This window comes from Panulirus ornatus, chromosome 43, assembly GCF_036320965.1.
Source record: "Panulirus ornatus isolate Po-2019 chromosome 43, ASM3632096v1, whole genome shotgun sequence".
Lineage (NCBI taxonomy): Eukaryota > Metazoa > Arthropoda > Malacostraca > Decapoda > Palinuridae > Panulirus > Panulirus ornatus.
In genome coordinates this window covers 11,365,309-11,388,741 of record NC_092266.1, presented here as the reverse complement: position 1 = coordinate 11,388,741, position 23,433 = coordinate 11,365,309, and the positions used below count along the sequence as shown (strand labels likewise).

General features: G+C 38.1%; 1 protein-coding gene across 1 annotated transcript in view; it reads right to left on the bottom strand.

The window, feature by feature from the left end:
* LOC139762316 (organic cation transporter protein-like) overlaps nt 1–16,673 on the bottom strand; it is a 346,799-nt gene extending 330,126 nt beyond the window's left edge. The window contains exon 1 of the mRNA XM_071686947.1: nt 16,384–16,673. The gene's annotated coding sequence lies outside the window, so the exon portion shown is untranslated. The remainder of the gene's footprint in view (nt 1–16,383) is intronic.
* Between the last annotated feature and the right edge of the window lie 6,760 nt (nt 16,674–23,433).

The following is a 23,433-nucleotide window of genomic DNA, read 5'->3' as shown; positions in this document are numbered from 1 at the left end:
TATAATTTAATATTTATTTTTAATAAAATAAATTAATTAAATAATATATTATATTATATAAAAAATTAATATATTAAAAAATTTTAAAATTTTAATAAAAAATATAATTAATAAATATAATTTATAAAAGATATTAATAATTGGATAATTATATATTTAAAAAAATTATATAAAAAGAAAATATTATTAAATAATATTTAATTAATTTTAAAAAAAGGATTTATAATAAAAATAATTTATTTTTATTTATTATTAAATAAATAATTTATATTATAAATATATTATTAAAATAATAATATTATAAAAATAAAATAAAAATAAAATAATATAATTAGATAAATATAAATTAATTAAAAAAAAAATTTTAAAATATTAATTATATAAATAATAATAAAGATTAAATTATTTAAAAATAAAAAAAATAATTTGGTATTATAATAATAATAAAAAAAAAATATTAAAATAATATTATAAAAATTAAAAAAATAATATTTAAAAAATTTAATAAAAAAATATAAAAAAATATTAATTAATAAAAAATAATTATAATTATAAATATTATTAATAATATTAATATAATAAAATAAAATATAAATTTTTATATTTTATAAAATATAATAATTTTAAAAATTAATTATAATAAAAAAAAAATAAATTAATATAAAAATATATATAAAAATATATTTATTAAAAAAATAAAATATAGAAAAATTAAATATTAATATATATTTAATATTTTAATATTTATAATTAAAATAAATTTAAATAAATAATTAATATAAAAAAAAATAAAATTTTATAATATATTTAAATTAAATAATTAAATAATTTTATTAAAATATTTTAAAAAAATTATTAAAAAAGTAATAATTATAAAAAATATAATTTTTATTTTAATAAATTAAATTTAAAAAAATATTTATAAAAAAAAAATATTATTATATTATATATAATTAAATATAAATTTATATTTTGTCCGAATACGATAAAAACTAAGAAAAAATTGTACGTTTGCATATGTAAGGTTATTTTGTCCCAAATGTATGAATGTATGGTTACATAATTAATTGGGTTTTTAAAAGATGTATCCCATTGTCACAAAAACTGCGTTATGGTAAAAAAAAAAAATGTCTCTAACTTGAAAAAGGGAAACGGGGGACCATTCATGAAAAACGCATATTCCTTTTTAAAAATTTATTAATAATAGAAAAAAAAACTGCTTGTGCGACGAAAACGTGCATGTCCCTACTTATGTGTGTATGCAAGGTAACCATGAAAGTGCAAGTCTGGTTCCATAAAAGAGCCCCTACACATTTACCAAAAAAAAAAAATTTTTATGAAATGTGGGATGTTTTTTGGGAACATACAGGTGCATGCACATTGACATAAAAAAAAACCATGTTTGGTTACATGGTACATGTACGGTTATATATGGGTGCATGAATAGTAAACAAAAGTAAAGTTAAGGTTACATAAAAATTACTGAATGGTTGGTTAAAGTATATATGATTAAATGAGTGTATATAATGCCTTGTAAGTCCATGTTTGGGTATACAGGAGTGTGTGAGTGTGTGTGTGTGTGTGTGTATATATATATATATATATATATATATATATATATATATATATATATATATATATATATATATATATACATATATATATAGGCAAAATATAAGCGCATGTATAATTACATCAAAGCTAAGTATGGTTACAAACAGTGCATGTGTGTTTCAAAGGAACGGCAAGTGTAGATACATAAAAGCGTATAATACAGAAGTACCTACAGTTATAAATGTGTATGGTAACATAAAAGTGCATGTATGATTACAACAGAATGCATGTTGCTACATTTGTGGGTATGAATGTCTATATAAAAGTCCATGTATATACAAAAAATGTCTGTGGTTGAGTAAAATTTCGTGCACTACCACATATAATGTATGTAATGTTATATCAAAATAGTTGCTTTTCCACAAAAATGCATGTATAGTATAGGAGAAAAAAAAAGGTAAGGTTACACAAGTATTTTTGTGGTTACATAAAAGCGCATGCATATTTATGTGCTTGCACGGTTACAGAAGCGGAAGGAAGTTTATATAAAAGTGTATGGATGAACTAGAACTACACATATGTGCATGTTACACAAGAGTACTTGTATGGCGAGATAAAAACGCATGCAAGATGACATCGAAGCGCATACATCCTTTTTTATTTAAGTGCTTGGATGTTTAGTTAGTGCTTGTTCTTGTGAAATAAGGAAATCATGAATGGTTCCTTGGTGTTTGCATGATTACATGAAAATACATGCATAGTTACAAATTCTATTATGGTTACATAAAGTATGATTGTATTAAAGGGTGTACTGTAACACAAGTGTGTGTGTGTGTGTAACTGCTTAAAAGTGTGTGTATGGTTATACGAAAGCGTTTGGACAAATAAAAAGTGTATCTGTAGCTACGTAAAGTGTTTGCATGGTCTGGTCGCACACAATGAATAAAATACGACTGAAATGTGAGGTTAGGTCTGATAATAGTGGCACTGAAGTGCCAGCACATCTACTGACACATCTGTGTATGATCATATCAATATGTATGCATGTTCACATAAGTGTATGTGTAGTGACGTTAGAGGTTTTTGTCTAGGTATACACAAGTGCATGCACCGTTGCACAAAAGTGCTTGTTTGGTTAGATGAATATACACAATTGCATAGTGCATGTATTGTTTCTCAGTAAATGAATGCTTTTACAAATGTGCATATATGGTTGTACATAAAAGTATGTTTCACTACAATAAAGTGCATTTGCACGAGAGAGCTTGTATGTAAGGATGAAGAAATGTTCATGTATGACTGCATAAATATACATGTATGATTGAATAAATGCAAACGTATCGATCAATTGAAGCATTTATGACTTGCATGTGCTTAAATTTTCACGATGTTGCATATATGTGCATGTATGGCTGAATTAATGTGCATGAATGGTAGCACAAACGTGAATGTGAGACTGAAATAATGTGCATGTATAGTTGAATCAATGGGCATGTATGGTTGCATACAAGTGTAGAAACCATCACAGAAAAGTGCAGCCAGAGGTCAGTGTGTGTGTGTGTGTGTGTGTGTGTGTGATGCCAAACACCGTCATACTTCGTTGAGCCAAACACCGTCATACTTCGTTAAGCTTTATATATATATATCTACTCCTCGATCCCGTGACTGTGCGTACTGTCTGTGCACGACAGTTCGCGACCGTGAACCTACGTACCGTGGTGTGTCCGTGATCCTGACCGAGTGTACATTTGTGTCCTATGGTTCTGACGATTAACTCTGGTCGTAAGGCCATTCCGTACGTGTGGACTGGTGTCTGACCACCGATTCATCGCCGTTGACATGTACTGTGATAAAGGACAGTGTGTACTACATTTCCAATTGTGTATCCATATACATTACTGTAGCACTGTGTCATACAAGACAACCTGTGCGAGACATACAGATAAAACGCGAGTAAAATCACACTCCGATGACGTGTGGAGGGAAGCCTCAGTCGGACAACGAGTCTAGAACACTTATGCGACGTGTTAAGACCCAGGTCAGACGACGTGGTTCTAACAAGGTCAGACGATATTTTGATCTAATCACACAATGTTAGATGAGACGTCTAACAACACACTGAGGGGAAACATTTTTCTTAATCTAACAAGACATTCGGCAAGCAAATGAGTCCAAATATCTAACAACTGCAAGACGGCGTGTCTAACACCATATAGTTAGATGATGTCTAACAAGACGATACATTTCAAACACTTTGCTGTTAGACGACGTGTCTAACACCATATTGCCAGATAACTTGTATCTAGCAACAGTCTGCATGACGACGTGTCTTATGACAACGTTAGACAGACAAACTGATCTACCATCGCATTCTAACGGACGAAATATTTATCAACATTCTGTTAGACGATGCATTAACATTCTTTTTAATGTGAGCTGAGACAGTATATGCTCATACAATCGAGGCCTTACTCAAGGCCGTATATATATATATATATATATATATATATATATATATATATATATATATATATATATATATCCCTGGGGATAGGGGAGAAAGAATACGTCCTACGTATTCCCTGCGTGTCGTAAAAGACGACTAAAAGGGGAGGGAACGGGGGCTGGAAATCCTTCCCTCCAGTTTTTACTTTTCCAAAAGAGGGAACAGAGAAGGGGGCCAAATGTGGATTTCCCCGTCTTAGGCTCAGTCCTCTGTTTTTAACGTTGGAGACAGCGACTAAGTATAATAAATAACTAATAATATATATATATATATATATATATATATATATATATATATATATATATATATATATATATATATGGATCAGGTGTTTGCTTTGAAGAATGTATGTGAGAAATACTTAGAAAAGCAAATGGATTTGTATGTAGCATTTATGGATCTGGAGAAGGCATATGATAGAGTTGATAGAGATGCTCTGTGGAAGGTATTAAGAATATATGGTGTGGGAGGCAAGTTGTTAGAAGCAGTGAAAAGTTTATATCGAGGATGTAAGGCATGTGTACGTGTAGGAAGAGAGGAAAGTGATTGGTTCTCAGTGAATGTAGGTTTGCGGCAGGGGTGTGTGATGTCTCCATGGTTGTTTAATTTGTTTATGGATGGGGTTGTTAGGGAGGTAAATGCAAGAGTTTTGGAAAGAGGGGCAAGTATGAAGTCTGTTGGGATGAGAGAGCTTGGGAAGTGAGTCAGTTGTTGTTCGCTGATGATACAGTGCTGGTGGCTGATTCATGTGAGAAACTGCAGAAGCTGGTGACTGAGTTTGGTAAAGTGTGTGAAAGAAGAAAGTTAAGAGTAAATGTGAATAAGAGCAAGGTTATTAGGTATAGTAGGGTTGAGGGTCAAGTCAATTGGGAGGTGAGTTTGAATGGAGAAAAACTGGAGGAAGTGAAGTGTTTTAGATATCTGGGAGTGGATCTGGCAGCGGATGGAACCATGGAAGCGGAAGTGGATCATAGGGTGGGGGAGGGGGCGAAAATTCTGGGAGCCTTGAAGAATGTGTGGAAGTCGAGAACATTATCTCGGAAAGCAAAAATGAGTATGTTTGAATGAATAGTGGTTCCAACAATGTTGTATGGTTGCGAGGCGTGGGTTATGGATAGAGTTGTGCGCAGGAATATGGATGTGCTGGAAATGAGATGTTTGAGGACAATGTGTGGTGTGAGGTGGTTTGATCGAGTAAGTAACGTAAGGGTAAGAGAGATGTGTGGAAATAAAAAGAGTGTGGTTGAGAGAGCAGAAGAGGGTGTTTTGAAATGGTTTGGGCACATGGAGAGAATGAGTGAGGAAACATTGACCAAGAGGATATATGTGTCGGAGGTGGAGGGAACGAGGAGAAGAGGGAGACCAAATTGGAGGTGGAAAGATGGAGTGAAAAAGATTTTGTGTGATCGGGGCCTGAACATGCAGGAGGGTGAAAGGAGGGCAAGGAATAGAGTGAATTGGAGCAATGTGGTATACCGGGGTTGACGTGCTGTCAGTGGATTGAATCGGGGCATATGAAGCGTCTGGGGTAAACCATGGAAAGCTGTGTAGGTATGTATATTTTGCGTGTGTGGACGTATGTATATACATGTGTATGGGGGTGGGTTGGGCCATTTCTTTCGTCTGTTTCCTTGCGCTACCTCGCAAACGCGGGAGACAGCGGCAAAAAAAAAAAAATAAAATAAAAAAAAAAATATTCTTTTTTTTTCTTTTATACTATTCGCCATTTCCCGCGTTAGCGAGGTAGCGTTCAGAACAGAGGACTGGGCCTTTTTTGGAATATCCTCACCTGGCCCCCTCTGTTCCTTCTTTTGGGGAAAAAAAAAAAAAAACGAGAGGGAAGGATTTCCAGTCCCCCGCTCCCTCCCCTTTTAGTCGCCTTCTACGACACGCAGGGAATACGTGGGAAGTATTCTTAATCCCCTATCCCCAGGGATATATGTATATATATATATATATATATATATATATATATATATATATATATATATATATATATATATATATACAATGTACCCTAGCCTGAGCCAGGTACCCATTTTATCGACCAAGCCCCAGAGTGGGACGAACTTATGGGTTGACTGTGGACCGACTGGCGCATCCAGGGTCGACGCTGGGCGGCCCGTGTTTGCGTCATGGTCAGGAACGCTACTAACCATTACGCCACAGAGGTCCACCTAGTCTGAAGGAAGAAGTGTATCTATCAACACAGTCTGTGTCAGACGACGCGTGTGTGCATGTATGTATGTGTGTGTGTGTGTGTGTGTGTGTGTGTGTGTGTGTGTGTGTGTGTGTGTGAAACGTTGCTGGACGAAGAGCTTGTAAACAAGGCGTGCGTTTTGATAGACGACGAATTTCAAACTTTCTGTTATACGACACATGCGCGCGTCTAAGACAGCCGCATTTTGCTAAACGACGTCTCTAAAGACAAGCTCTGTTACACGACGTCTACAACACATTCAGTAACGTGATGTCACATAATGTGACGTGCCAGCAAGCAGTATGGTGACGGCACAATAAACTAAGGCGTCACCACACAGTGAGGCGATTTCACCTCACAGATGAGGTCGCAAGTCAGCAAGGCGCTCTCGTAACCCAGCGAGGTCTCACAACATAAGGTGACGTCACGAGTCAGTGTCTTCAAAACACATTAAAATGATATCAGAAGTCACACGTTACAACGCAATAAAATGACATCATGATTCATTAATTTGACGTCGCAAAGCAAAAAGGTGGTGTCAAAACCCAGCAAGTTGTTGTCATAAGAATAAGGTGATGTCATAAATCAACAACGTGACGTCGCAAAACAGTCAGGTAACCTCAATGACGTCATGACCTACTCAGGTTACGTCGCAACATACCACAACGACAGCTCGTCAGCAGTGACGCTACATCTCTAAGATGACGACACAACACAGTAAGGTGACTCAAGTCAGTAATGTCACAGCCTTACAGTAAGATGATGTCACAACGCAGCAGTGACATCATAGCCCCAATATGATGACGCTACAGGTAAGTAGACTGAAGTCACAGCTTTCAGAAGTCAAACGTGTTTCATTCTCCGTACGCTGACGTGCGTGTTGTAACAATAAGATCTACAGGAATCCCAAACAGGACCTGAAATTACATTATACACACGCACGCGCACGCACACACACACACACACACACACACACACACACACACACACACACACATATATTCCTATCAGTCCACGGGGAAAATGAAACACGATAAGTTCCCAAGTGCACTTTCGTGTGATAATCACACCATCAGGGGAGACACAGGAGAGAAATATAAGTCAGTTGATATACATCGAAGAGACGAAGCTAGGACGCCATTTGGTAAACATGTATGTTATGAACAATCACATGTTTACCAAACAGCGTCCTAGCTTCGTCTCTTCGATGTATATCAACTGACATTTCTCTTTTATGTCTCCCCTGATGATGTGATTATTACACGAAAGTGCACTTGGGAACTTATCGTGTTTCATTTTCCCCGTGGACTCAAAGGAAATATCTTGATCATGCGCAAAATTGGGATCCTTTCCATCATATATATATATATATATATATATATATATATATATATATATATATATATATATATATCATCCCAGGGGATAGGGGAGAAAGAATACTTCCCACGTATTCCCTGAGTGTCGTAGAAGGCGACTAAAAGGGGAGGGAGCGGGGGGCTGGAAATCCTCCCCTCTTGTTTTTTGTTTTTTTTCAATTTTTCAAAAGAAGGAACAGTGAAAGGGGCCAGGTGAGGATATTCCCTCAGAGGCCCAGTCCTCTGTTCTTAACGCTACCTCGCTAACACGGGAAATGGCGAATAGTTTGAAAGATATATATATATATATATATATATATATATATATATATATATATATATATATATATATATATATATATATATATATATTTATTTTTTCTATTTTTTTATTTTTTTCTTTTTTTTTTTTTTTTCCAAAAGAAGGAACAGAGAATTCGGCCAGGTGAGGGTATTCCCTCAAAGGCCCAGTCCTCTGTTCTTAACGCTACCTCGCTAATGCGGGAAATGGCGAATAGTTTGAAAGAAAAAGAAAAATAAAAAAAAAATATATATATATATATATATATATATATATATATATATATATATATATATATATATATATATATATATATATATATATACATCCCTGGGATAGGGAAGAAAGAATACTTCCCACGTATTCCCTGCGTGTCGTAGAAGGCGACTAAAAGGGGAGGGAGGGGGGGTGGAAATGCTCCCTTCTCGTTTCTAATTTTCCAAAAGGAACAGAGAAGGGGGCCAAGTGAGGATATATATATATATATATATATATATATATATATATATATATATATATATATATATATATATATATATATATATATATATATATATGAGTCCACGGGGAAAATGAAACACGAAAAGTTCCCAAGTGCACTTTCGTGTAATAATCACATGTGATTGTCCAAAACATGTTTGATGTTTTGGACAATCACGTTTACCAAATGGCGTCCTAGCTTCATCTCCTCGATGTATATCAACTGACTGTTATATTTCTCTCTTGTATCTCCCCTGATGATGTGATTATTACACGAAAGTGCACTTGGGAACTTTTCGTGTTTCATTTTCCCCGTGGACTCATAGGAATATCTTGATCACGAGCAAAATTGTGATCCTTCCCAACATATATATATATATATATATATATATATATATATATATATATATATATATATATATATATATATATATATATATATATATCTTTTTTGTCTTTCATACTATTCGCCATTTCCCGCATTAGCGAGGTAGCGTTAAGAACAGAGGACTGGGCCTTTAAGGAAATATCCTCACCTGGCCCCCTTCTCTGTTCCTTCTTTTGGAAAATTCAAAAAATGAGAGGGGAGGATTTCCAGCCCCCCGCAGAACTATATATATACATTCTGTGTATGCTCGAGTAGGGAGAAGGATGACGTGAAGGTGGTAATAAGGCAAGGGTGTAATATCGCTATGGTTAATCTCATCATGGATGGGGTGGCGAAGAAGGTAAATGCGAGTTTTGCGGAGAGGGGCAGGTCTGCAGTATGTCACAGGTAAGGGCCGGGGGGGAGGCTTTGGTGGTCAGTCAAGTTACTGTTTGCTGATGGCACGGTGCTCGCTTGAGAAACTGTAGAAGCTGGTTTCTGAGATTGGAAGAAAGACTTTAGAGCAATCCCGACGGTACTGTAGGGATGCGTGGCGTGGGCCCTAAATGGTAAAGGACAGAAGAGGATGAATGTGTTGAAAATCATATGTATGAGAACAGTATGTGGTGTGAGGAGGGTTGCACGAATAAGGAATGATCGTGTAATTGAGAGGCGTAGTTGAAGAGAGCTGAAGATTGTATGCTGGAATAGTTTGGACGTTTGAAGAGGATGATTTAGAGGATATACACGTCGAAAGTAGAAAGAATAAGAAGGATGGAGTAAAATACGCTTTTGAGTGTTCGGACCCTGATCATGCAGGACTGTGTGAAGCTTGCAAGGAAAACCATGAATCGAAGCGATGTGGTATAAAATGGGCGACGTACCGTCTCTGGGTTGAAACAGGGCACATAAAATGTTTGGGGTAAAAATACAGAAAGGTCTTTGTGGCCAAGTTGTTGATAAGGGATACTCTAGTTCCGTGCATTATCTGACAGTTTTGAGATAGGAAGAGAGCAAATGAGGCCGTTTCTTCTTCAGTTCCTGGCGTTACCACGCTAACGTGGGAAACAGCATACAAGTATGAAAAAAAATACATATCTATCATCGGTATTTTACGTTAAGGGCTCTGAATGTAAGGGTGGGTGAAGGCCTTCACTTGACTGAAGGTATAACTAAAAGCGTATGTCCTTCGGTGTAAGCAAAAGTGGGGAATGTCATTAAGTTGAATGGTGACCAAGATTACGTGATGTAGGATAAGGTACTAACATAAGTATCAAAAGCTACCCCCTAAAATAGGGAGTGACAGTGTTGGTGACTTCGTAGTCAGGCTTTGATTAGATGAACTATAGTACAAGGGGAGGTGATTGAGGACTCACGAAGTTCACATATGTACAATGTCTCCATAAAGGCAAGTGGGACTTCAAGTTATGCTCGTGTAAGTGTTGCGTATATCGAGTATGGAGTACGGGAGAGTAGTGACTGGGAAGGGGGGAATCATGCATTGAGCAGCTGGTCTTTCGAGCGAGGTGCATGTACTTAGACATGGAGGCAAGTGAAGTTTGTCATTTGTGAACTACCCTATGTGATGAGCGGAATGTAAAGTAGAGGCTGCTGTATGTCAAAGTGTTCAGAGAGGCAGAAATGGGAATGTCTGATCACTTAGCGAAGAGTAGAGTAAAAGTTTATGATGAGTCACTGGAAAAATGAAAAAGGACATAACAAACGTAAGAAACAGTAGTCAGAGTTAACAGGCTCGGAAAAGTGGCCTAATGTGCAGACGCCTAAAGGGAAAATTAAGTATGGTATAATATGAGAGAAAATGAAACAAGACAGCGGCAGGTATCTATGAAAGCAGAGCTTAAATATTCCCGTGAATTAAGTGACATTCAGAACGCGAAAGTTTAATCGGTATTGGAGTAAGTGTATGGTCGACATCTGCCGGAATAACAAAATGCGAGGGACAGGCAAGTGTAAGAGAAACAGTGGCACATAAAGAGAATTGTACAAAAGCAGAAAAAAATAGGTAGTGTGAGGGAGGAGAGAGAGAGAGAGAGAGAGAGAGAGAGAGAGAGAGAGAGAGAGAGGAGTATCAGTTACCTTCCGAGAGAGTAAGAAAATGTTTTGGAGGGTAGAGTGCGAGAAGAAAAAACGGACGGTTGGAGGAGTGACAGGTAGGCAAGCAGATGGAGAAAATGGTAGACAGGGATCTGAAAAGGAGTTAAGAGTGAATTTTTTTTTAAGAGCTACTGAATGTGATACATGATACGGAAGCGGATACGGTGTGTCTGGGAAGTGCGATTCAGAGAGCAATGACAACTGGGAGGGTAAATATGGGGAGGAGGTAATGTAAGCTATGTGCAAGATAAAATATGGTAAGCCCCAGGATCGGATGGGAATACAAGACAGTTTCCCTTAAAAAAGGGAGAGATGGAGTTTCTGAATTAGCAGTCAGTCTGTTTGATACACTAATAGAACAAGGTGAGGTGCCTGAAGGATGTCGATGTTCATGTATGTACAATGTCTCCGTAAAGGCAAAAGGGACAACCATGACCTCAAATCATAGATATAAATTCTGAGAATAACTAGCATGGAGTACGGGAGAGTGGTGACTGGGATGATGGTATCATGCATAGAGCAGTTGATCATTTGGGAGAGGCGTGTGTTAATCAAAAAGAAATGGATTGATGTGGTATATGGGGGGCGACGTACAGTTAATGAGCAACAACAGGGCACATGAAGCGGTTAATGTATATCATGTAGTCTATGGGGTTTAGCTGTGGTCTTTGTGCATTACACATCAGAACTCGATTGGACGTGTCCAAATTAAGCTGTTTTTCGACTCGAAAATCCGAGAAAGATATTATATTATATATATATATATATATATATATATATATATATATATATATATATATATATATATATATATATATATATAATATATATATATATATATATATATATATATATATATATATATATATATATATATATATTCCTATGAGTCCACGGGGAAGATGAAACTCGATAAGTTCCCAAGTGCACTTTCGTGTAATAATCACATCATAAGGGGAGACACAAGGGAGAAATATAATTCAGTTGATATACATCGAAGAGACGAAGCTAGGACACCATTTGGTAAGCATTTCTCTCTTGTGTCTCCCCTGATGATGTGATTATTACACGAAAGTGCACTTGGGAACTTATCGTGTTTCATTTTCCCCCTGGACTCATAGGAATAACTCGATCACGCGCAAAATTGTGATCCCTTCCTATATATATATATATATATAATCATCGGTATAAAGTTACGGTATCGTATCTAACGACGTTTCTTGGCTTACCTAACTAACCAACGTTAGAACTGCATACCCACTCTAACCAAATTCACACTAACCTAACCCTACCCAGCCTAGCACAAAATTACCAGGACATTAGAATTTCATTACAATTTTAACCACTGCACTATTCCATTCAGTTAACTGACATAAAATTGAGCTAACCAGAATTATAACGTTAATATTATACACCGTAACGTTAACTAATATATATATATATATATATATATATATATATATATATATATATATATATATATATATATATATATATATATTCCTATGAGTCCACGGGGAAAATTAAACACGATAAGTTCCTAAGTGCACTTTCGTGTAATAATCACATCAATCAGTCTCCCCAAGAGAGAAATATAAGTCAGATGACATTTTATATATATATATATATATATATATATATATATATATATATATATATATATATATATATATATATATTGTGCACCAATATCCCTTTATTCAAAAGCTTCCGCTGTCACTCCAGAAACTCTTCAGTAAGCTTCTTCAGTTCCTAGGCTGCGCTCCTTCCAGTAACAGGGAAGATAGAATCCTTTGGAAGGTGAAAATCTTCGACGATATATATATATATATATATATATATATATATATATATATATATATATATATATATATATATATATATATATAATGACTTCTCGTAAAACTTGCTCAATATACTTGCTGGATCCTGACTGATACACAGTGGAAAATTATTTGGTCGGACGCCATATGCCAGGAGGTAGGGAGACGACCATTTCCATAAGCATTTCCCTAAAACGCTGTTTCTTTAAGCGTTCTGAGCTTAATGAGTATTTCCCGTCATTATACGTTATTTTCTACACAAAAGTTTTTAATGTTACAAATCGAATTTCAGTCATATATGAAAAAAAAAAATGTCCTTGGCAACTGAAAAGCAAGGTCTTTTTCGAAGAGAATGTACCAACTTCCTGCTTCTGTCTAATCAAAGAATAAATGGGCTAAAGTGAGTTGTTGAGCGCAGTTCTCCAGTTTCGCAATCCTAAAGTGGCAAGCCCCTGATGACAAAGAATGGCATGACTATGGACACAGCGACTGTGTAACATGATCGTCCTATCGCATGTAGCTGAAATTGTCAAGAACCACCATGCTGCACAGTACTGCGGCAGCTCCTACACTGGTTTCAACCAGCTTGTGCTGGTTCATGGTGGCGCTAGCCGGCTCCATCCTCCGCACCGCGTTTTTCTGCGTCGATCCAGTGTCATTGTTTAGGAGGACCTTCTGCAAGTTTTATACTTTCTGAAGTTACTGCGCGTGCACAGTCCTAACCACTGGTTATCCGAATTATGTAGTTATCCAAAATTATATATATATATATATATATATATATATATATATATATATATATATATATATATATATATTTATTTACATATATATATATATATATATATATATATATATATATATATATATATATATATATATATAATCACATACCTGTACGTGTTATTGTTGTACGTTTTTTTTTTAATGAGTTCCCTGAATCGGGACACTGACACCAACAACAAATGAAGATGGTAAACGAATATTCATAGAGTAATAAACCTGGGCATATGTCTAGGTTACAGACCTGTCCTAACCTGACACGGCTGAGGGAGCGGCGGACTGGTCGGCGCATGAGCTGAACTGGGGAAGGGAAGCGCCGAGTAAGGTGACGCCGAGACGACCGACAGCTGGCTCAAGGGTTCCAAAATATGACGCACTTGGCTCAATCAAGGTTATCAGTTTACTTCAGGCCAGTTTTTCTTTGAAACTAAGCAAGACGTAATTGAATTTCGTACGTAAATTGACAAACAGTATATGAATTTAGAATAGTTCGAAAAATAAGTGGAGACATAAACCTTGTGTCGCCTCACAAGCATGATTTGGGCCTTTTTTTGTATAAACCTTTTTGTATGTTACCTCACAAACATGGTTTGGGCCTCTTTTTAAGTAAGTTATCTCATGATCCTTTGTGGAAAAATAATTCTGATCTGTGGATCTAAGACATCCATTACAAATTTTCTTTGACATCATGAAGTGTTAGAATTCTTTTAAAAGTCCAGATAATTTCTCTCCTGCCATTGTTACTAAAACCGTGTTTTATATAGGGGATTTAATGATAGAAATACTTATTTTCACAAAATGAATTATAAGGTTCTCCAAAACTTCTTTAAACTACTTCATCTCATAACTTGATTAATATCAACTCAGGCAGCAAATTCATAGATCGATTTTATGGAACTAAAGCGCGAAACCTAATCGCTATTCAGCATCTAATATCATATAGTAAAAATATGTAAAACTTGAACACCATTTAAATGGTATTACATATTTTGGTCAACGAATTGTGGTAATCTATGAAATCTTTTAAGAACCTGGAGTAAATTCATATTTCCCTCATCCCGTGGGACAGTAATCTACTTTCTTGAAATTCCATTGTTAAATTAAATTTATCGACGTCAAATGAATTTCAAGTTGAAATATTCCTATACTTCTTTCTCTCTTAAACTGCAGAGGAAAAACATCCCATCTGAGGACAGACCACCATTTTGTATGCATTCATCAGATGCTTCGAATATGACGGTAGGTCTTCGAAAGGTAGCATACTTTCTTCCTAGTCGCCTTATAACCTCACCTGCAAGAACAACTGCTGTTTTACAATAATATTTGCAGATATGTCCTCAGATCTGGCGTGTACTATGACGGTGTTGGCTGCACGAACGCACTGGCTCTTGGTTTGGAAAATTTCAACCGTGGACCTGTTTATAAAGATAATCTAACTACATTTGTCGAAAGGATTGTTACATTTTCTCCTGAAAACTTGAAGAAACTGGGTTTTTCATGCTAACTAATCAAAATGATGACCCATATATATATATATATATATATATATATATATATATATATATATATATATATATATATACAAAATAATTAACAATATTACTATGCCATAGTGTATGATATATAAAGTTTCTCAACGGATAAATGCTTCGTTTTCTGTGGATGGTGCAAAGGTTTGGGGTTAAGTACTTGTAGCCTGTGGACATGATGTAGCCTGGAAGTTACATGGTTATGCGATCTGTGTGGAGAACACAGGTTGTACCCTTAGGTGTTACGGTGCGAGTGTAGTCTGTGTAAAAGAAAAGAGTGTATCATGTGAGGCAGAAGGGCGAATGTTGCCTGTGCGGAGGGCAGTGTCTCCTTTATGAGGTTGCCTGAGGAAGCCACAAGGTGTATCCTGCAAGTCCAGGCTATTCTGATGGCTTGTATGGTACAGGTTCGCTAAGACGACCTGCTTTCTCCGTGCTAAACGTACGGTAACGAGTCCCCGAGTAACGACCCAAGGAGACAAGACTTCTTGATTACTCACCGTCCTCCGCAACAGACGCGTTGAACCTCCCCCCATCCCACACCAACAACCCCCTACCCTAGTCATCACCACCTCCACGTGCGGGCCAGTAACTCCTGTAATAAATAAATGTATATTCATATTATAACATTACTTATCATATAATGTTGCCGGACTTCGCCTGCTCGAGGTTACCTCGAGTGAAAAGTCACCTTTGGCGAGACTGTATCATCGTCAGCTGACGAGAGTACAGTCGCGTCAAAGAACTCCTCGCTCCAATGAAGTCCGTCCTGTTCTTGCCATTGAAGCGCAGAGCAGCATTGGAGCTGCAAGAGCCCCTGAAAAAAGGGCTTCGAGTAACACCAAAACCCTTTCAAAAAAAAGGGTCCTGGTGTAATAATATATTTCTATGCCTAAGTCTCCTGTTCTAATCTATTAATCTCTAGGTACCCATGCATTATCCGCACTGGAAGCCAGTGTTAGAAAATGAACAAAGAGCATCATGGTCCTTAAGGGAACAGTCTTCTGTTCCTCACCCAATAAAGAAATTTTTACCTCCACAGCCACCACATTGCATATACCAGCATTTTGTGATGGAGGCTATCAGTCATCATGAAAAGATAGATATACATGTATGAAAGAACATATCGGCGAGGCAGCCAACATTTCCCCCAGCAAGTCGGCAACAGCTGGGCAGCAGCAGCAGCAGCATCTCGTGATATTCTCAGAAGTAAGACGTTTCGGTCTTAGGGTGTGGTGCAATTTCCCCGATCAGTACCATGTGGGAAGATGCCAGATCTTGCCAATATGATTAACTACATGACTTAAACATTGTTAAATCATATATTTATAAACTGCTATAATATAGAAAAAACGACAACAATGTACCTGTTAGGGGAAATTCTTGGCCTTCGGCTGTGGGATCTAAAAATGAAAAGATCACACTTTCTCCACAGAAAAATCAATAGCGTTAACTGTTTTACGCAATGTTCACAATGTCCTGTTGAGTTTGTCTTCAAATTAACAATATTTTGCTGCCACACCCTGTTCGACTGGAAGAACACGAAACACGTACTATTGTCAAATTGGGGAACCAAATTAGTTATCGAGACGTTATCACAGAAGTGAGATGTCGTTGCACAGTCCGAGCACACCCGCCCTAGACGGTGGAAAATTCCCCTCTGACGTGTGGCGGTGCGGCGGCGGTCGTCTGCCGCGCTCACCCCTACCCACCAAGACCGGCGCGTAAATTTTTTCCCCCCAGGACGAACAAGCACACGCGCATTCAACCTCATGAGAAGACATACTAAAGCAGAACAAACTCATTATAACGAATGTAACGAACGTTTAGATAAAGTCAAACAAGCTAAATCTTACCTTTGATAACTCGAGCATAGTAAGGTAACTCATAAAATCATAAAACCGAATGGTATCCTTTGTTCGTCTCAGAAAAACAAGTCCCCCCCGCCAACTCCCCCGCTTCAATAGTTGCCACAAAGTGAAGCGCGCGTCGCTCCTGCCACCCAGTCGGCTCATCATGTCAAACCTTTCTGTGTCTTTTTCTGTTTTAGTGAGATATATACTAATGTGACTTATCATAATCGATACAAAGTAAACGCCCTACCTAAAAATACTGGAGAGCTCTTCCAAAGAAATGGGACACACTCTTATCTAGACAGGAAATATGGTCTTGGTCACCGGGGATTGACGATAGCGTCATCTCCCACAATGCATCAGGACGAACAACGTTTTGTTGTCTGCTAGGTATTCTAAGGACAGTCACAACAGATAAATCAAGTGCTACTGATTTTAACAGACATAGAACACAACAGGGTTAAGGAATCCCAGGTACTACAGTGGTATGAATACAGTGTTGCGAAGAATTTATTGAACCATGACTAGACTTGCTGTGCAGCGAATTTCTTGCAGCTGTAGTTTCGTACCACGAGGTCTCGAACCTTGCGGCTAAGGTTAGGTTACGTAAAATTGAGCAATACTGTATACATCAAGTTACGTTTGGTGAAATAAAGTTGATTATGTCTTTGGAAGAATATCCTAACGACACTGCACAATCGATTAGTACTGTATGACAACTGTTATCCCAAATCTTCCTGCCTTTCTCCGTATGCCACCATAACCGACAGTACTGCAAAGAAGTCGTAAACATCATGTATTCTCAAGACCCATTTTATGGCCTCCTGCTCCTTAGAGGCTGTGTTCCACGCGGTAGCAGAGTAAGAAGGCGTGTTTCACAAGCAATGTCTTTAATTGCGTCAGACACTCGTCCGCTGACGATGCTAATCCTCGTCGAGTAAGTTTTTAACTCGCGGACTTGCAAGCGAAGTCCGCAAAAAGCTGCATAGGGACGAACTTTTGAAATCTGAAATCTGTAAGCTGCTTCTGTAAAGTGAGCATCATGAATTAACAATTATCATTTATGAAGGCTCTACAGGAGGAGAGTTGGAGTTCGGTCAAAGTTGGACACCCATCTATTGGAAATTTACCATTACTCATAATCGACAGAGAAGGCTATCTCATTCACCAGATCTCAAAGGTTCTCTAGTAGCCTAGAGTAGACGTTGTACAGGTACAGTACGATGAACCACCATCTGGAAACAAATGGCGGGGATCAACGGGCCTGAACAAAGGGAGTACAAATGTTTACATAATGCTTGCCCGGCCGGCTAAGAGTAAGGAGGTCAGTTACTGTTTTATTAGGGCTTAGCCATGACCCCGACAGCTGCCTGTTGCTGCCCAGCTTTTTTTTTTTTTTTTGTATCAGGATAATAAGCTCCGGGTTTTTAACTACCCATTACGGCTAGCAGGTCGCGTTCTGGACAAATTAACATGATTTCTTTAACTTATCGTCACCTAGGTTAGGCCCGGTCAGTTAGGATGGGAGACGTCTGTACAGCACGCCATACAATAGAGTTAGGTTGCAACTCTTCTCTCTGAGAACTGGCCTTTGTCAGCCTGCGGGGACTGGGACCCTAATTCTACAACGTTAATTCCTGTACTAGACGTGCATGCTTGATATCAACTCGACCAAACACGTGTAAATAAGACCAAAATCAACGCTTGTGAGCAGGTAGACAAAACGATCTACTACTGTAGCACTTGATCCCAGCAATGCAAATGAATAGGGAATTAATGTCAACAGACCATTAATCGTAAACTTGTAGATTCAAGGATTCCTCTTCGAAGAATAGGTCAGAGAGACCTAGCCAGCTTCGCTGTTAATCGTGCAAAGGTTACGAGGGCGCACGCCCGATCGTGAGGATCGTGATGTAGCTGTCCTTCAGCCACTCCTCATGTAGCAATGCTTACTCTTCACCATATTAGTTTCAGTTTAGAGAGATGTATATTCTCAAGAGAAAAGGAACCTAGCAGAAGGCGTGGGACCTATCCTGTTTGGTTGCAGCACTAGTAAAATAAAACTAAAACTGCATTAAAGCAACTAAGCTAAATCTAACGTCCTTACCGTGAGTTTAAACACACAAACAAAGGCACACGAGCCTTTGCGGAGTAGTTAGCGCAACTGACCGTTAGCCAATATGGCCCGCGAGGGTCGAGCCTGCATGGTTTCGAATTCTGCACGAGGGCAGTCGGTTCACACCCAACCCAGGTGTTCACTCTCCCTTTCGGCTAGGTCATAGAATGAGTACTTGATCTCGGCTGGTGTGTATACATACTTGTGGAATTAAAGGCTAAGCAACGAGGCAACATAAATGTAAATTTCTACCCCCAAAATTACAAATTGTAATCGCACACACACACACAGACTTCTGCTGAGGCACAGTGAAGACTTGTGTTGCTGTGCTCGAGTCATCACAGTTGTTACACAGACCAAACTTAGGAATTACTAAACATTTCAACTGGCAACAATTAAATTGGCAGCCTCTCTTCATACGTCTGGCACGGAACATGTACGTTTCGTCGCCTGTTTCATCTTGTCGTTCCCAGAGTGGTCGTCACAGACCTCCAGGGGTAGATGAAACTGTGGAGGTAGATAAATGTCTAGGGTTCGATGAAATTCTACGGATCCTAAAAGTTTAAATAGTTTACTGTAGGCAAGGCAAGTTTCTGTTCATATAATAAGATTGAGAACGATGACCTAATGATTGTCATTAGAACCATCTGTCTCATTATGGACGTAAACTTCTTGGATTAAAATATATTTTCTATAAGCTAATTTTGTTCTACACTTGTTTATATTGGAAAGGATCATCATTTTGCGCGTGATCAAGATATTGCTATGAGTCCTCGGGGAAAATGAAACACGGTAAGTTCCTAAGTGCACCAAATAGCGTCCTAGCCTCGTCTCTTCGATGTATATCAACTGACTTTTATTTCCCGCTTGTGTCTCCCCTGATGATGTGATTATTACACGAAAGTGCACTTGGGAACTTGTGTTTCATTTTCCCCGTGGACTCATAGGAATAATATATATATATATATATATATATATATATATATATATATATATATATTATCCCTGGGGATAGGGGAAAAAGAATACTTCCCCCGTATTCCCTGCGTGTCGTAGATGGCGACTAAAAGGGAAGGGAGCGGGGGTCTGGAAATCCTCCCCTCTCGTTTTTTTTTTTTAATTTTCCAAAAGAAGGAACAGAGAAAGGGGCCAGGTGAGGATATTCCCTCAAAGGCCCAGTCCTCTGTTCTTAACGCTACCTCGCTATCCCGGGAAATGGCGAATAGTATGAAAAAAAAAAAAAAAAATATATATATATATATATATATATATATATATATATATATATATATATATATATATTTTTCTTTCAAATTGATTTTCTTACAGGATAGAACATCTGTACATTGAAGTGTGATGCATGACCTTCAGTAACACACACACACAAAGAAAAACTTTTGCTGCAATTTTGTATGATATAGTTATACTCTGGCAGATATTAAGATACATCTGAGTTTTAGAGGTATGAGTTGTGCAATTTTCGTTCATTTTGTGAATAACGCACTGAAATTTCTAAAGAGAGGTGTATTTTTAGTTTATGAATAACCCTCAAAATTTCTTATAATGAAGAGAGGGACATGGAATATATATATATATATATATATATATATATATATATATATATATATTCTTTTCTTTCATACTATTCGCCACTTCCCGCCTCAGCGAGGTAGCGTTAAGAACAGAGGACTGGGCCTCTGAAGAAACATCCTCACCCGGCCCCCTTCTCTGTTCCTTCCTTTGGAAAATTAAAAAAAAAAAAAAAAATGAGAGGGGAAGATTTCCAGCCCCCCCCCCCCCCCCGCTCCCTTCCCTTTTAGTCGCCTTCTACGACACGCAGGGAATACGTGGGAAGTATTCTTTCTCCCCTATCCCCAGGTATATATATATATATATATATATATATATATATATATATATCCACACATCCTCTACCACTTCTCAAACCACACTGCTCTTCCCCAATCTGATGCTCTGTACATGCCTTCACCCTCTCAATCAATACCCTCCCATATAATTTACCAGGAATACTCAACAAACTTATACCTCTGTAATTTGAGCACTCACTCTTATCCCCTTTGCCTTTGTACAATGGCACTATGCACGCATTCCGCCAATCCTCAGGCACCTCACCATGAGTCATACATACATTAAATAACCTTACCAACCAGTCAACAATACAGTCACCCCCTTTTTTAATAAATTCCACTGCAATACCATCCAAACCTGCTGCCTTGCCGGCTTTCATCTTCCGCAAAGCTTTCACTACCTCTTCTCTGTTTACCAAATCATTTTCCCTAACCCTCTCACTTTGCACACCACCTCGACCAAAACACCCTATATCTGCCACTCTATCATCAAACACATTCAACAAACCTTCAAAATACTCACTCCATCTCCTTCTCACATCACCACTACTTGTTATCACCTCCCCATTTGCGCCCTTCACTGAAGTTCCCATTTGCTCCCTTGTCTTACGCACTTTATTTACCTCCTTCCAGAACATCTTTTTATTCTCCCTAAAATTTAATGATACTCTCTCACCCCAACTCTCATTTGCCCTTTTTTTCACCTCTTGCACCTTTCTCTTGACCTCCTGTCTCTTTCTTTTATACATCTCCCACTCAATTGCATTTTTTCCCTGCAAAAATCGTCCAAATGCCTCTCTCTTCTCTTTCACTAATACTCTTACTTCTTCATCCCACCACTCACTACCCTTTCTAATCAACCCACCTCCCTCTCTTCTCATGCCACAAGCATCTTTTGCGCAATCCATCACTGATTCCCTAAATACATCCCATTCCTCCCCCACTCCCCTTACTTCCATTGTTCTCACCTTTTTCCATTCTGTACTCAGTCTCTCCTGGTACTTCCTCACACAGGCCTCCTTCCCAAGCTCACTTACTCTCACCACCCTCTTCACCCCAACATTCACTCTTCTTTTCTGAAAACCCATACAAATCTTCACCTTAGCCTCCACAAGATAATGATCAGACATCCCTCCAGTTGCACCTCTCAGCACATTAACATCCAAAAGTCTCTCTTTCGCACGCCTGTCAATTAACACGTAATCCAATAACGCTCTCTGGCCATCTCTCCTACTTACATAAGTATACTTATGTATATCTCGCTTTTTAAACCAGGTATTCCCAATCATCAGTCCTTTTTCAGCACACAAATCTACAAGCTCCTCACCATTTCCATTTACAACACTGAACACCCCATGTATACCAATTATTCCCTGTGGATCAGGTGTTTGCTTTGAAGAATGTATGTGAGAAATACTTAGAAAAGCAAATGGATTTGTATGTAGCATTTATGGATCTGGAGAAGGCATATGATAGAGTTGATAGAGATGCTCTGTGGAAGGTATTAAGAATATATGGTGTGGGAGGAAAGTTGTTAGAAGCAGTGAAAAGTTTTTATCGAGGATGTAAGGCATGTGTACGTGTAGGAAGAGAGGAAAGTGATTGGTTCTCAGTGAATGTAGGTTTGCGGCAGGGGTGTGTGATGTCTCCATGGTTGTTTGATTTGTTTATGGATGGGGTTGTTAGGGAGGTAAATGCAAGTGTTTTGGAAAGAGGGGCAAGTATGAAGTCTGTTGGGGATGAGAGAGCTTGGGAAGTGAGTCAGTTGTTGTTCGCTGATGATACAGCGCTGGTGGCTGATTCATGTGAGAAACTGCAGAAGCTGGTGACTGAGTTTGGTAAAGTGTGTGGAAGAAGAAAGTTAAGAGTAAATGTGAATAAGAGCAAGGTTAGTAGGTACAGTAGGGTTGAGGGTCAAGTCAATTGGGAGGTGAGTTTGAATGGAGAAAAACTGGAGGAAGTGAAGTGTTTTAGATATCTGGGAGTGGATCTGGCAGCGGATGGAACCATGGAAGCGGAAGTGGATCATAGGGTGGGGGAGGGGGCGAAAATTCTGGGGGCCTTGAAGAATGTGTGGAAGTCGAGAACATTATCTCGGAAAGCAAAAATGGGTATGTTTGAAGGAATAGTGGTTCCAACAATGTTGTATGGTTGCGAGGCGTGGGCTATGGATAGAGTTGTGCGCAGGAGATGGATGTGCTGGAAATGAGATGTTTGAGGACAATGTGTGGTGTGAGGTGGTTTGATCGAGTGAGTAACGTAAGGGTAAGAGAGATGTGTGGAAATAAAAAGAGCGTGGTTGAGAGAGCAGAAGAGGGTGTTTTGAAGTGGTTTGGGCACATGGAGAGAATGAGTGAGGAAAGATTGACCAAGAGGATATATGTGTCGGAGGTGGAGGGAACGAGAAGAAGAGGGAGACCAAATTGGAGGTGGAAAGATGGAGTGAAAAAGATTTTGTGTGATCGGGGCCTGAACATGCAGGAGGGTGAAAGGAGGGCAAGGAATAGAGTGAATTGGAGCGATGTGGTATACCGGGGTTGACGTGCTGTCAGTGGATTGAATCAAGGCATGTGAAGCATC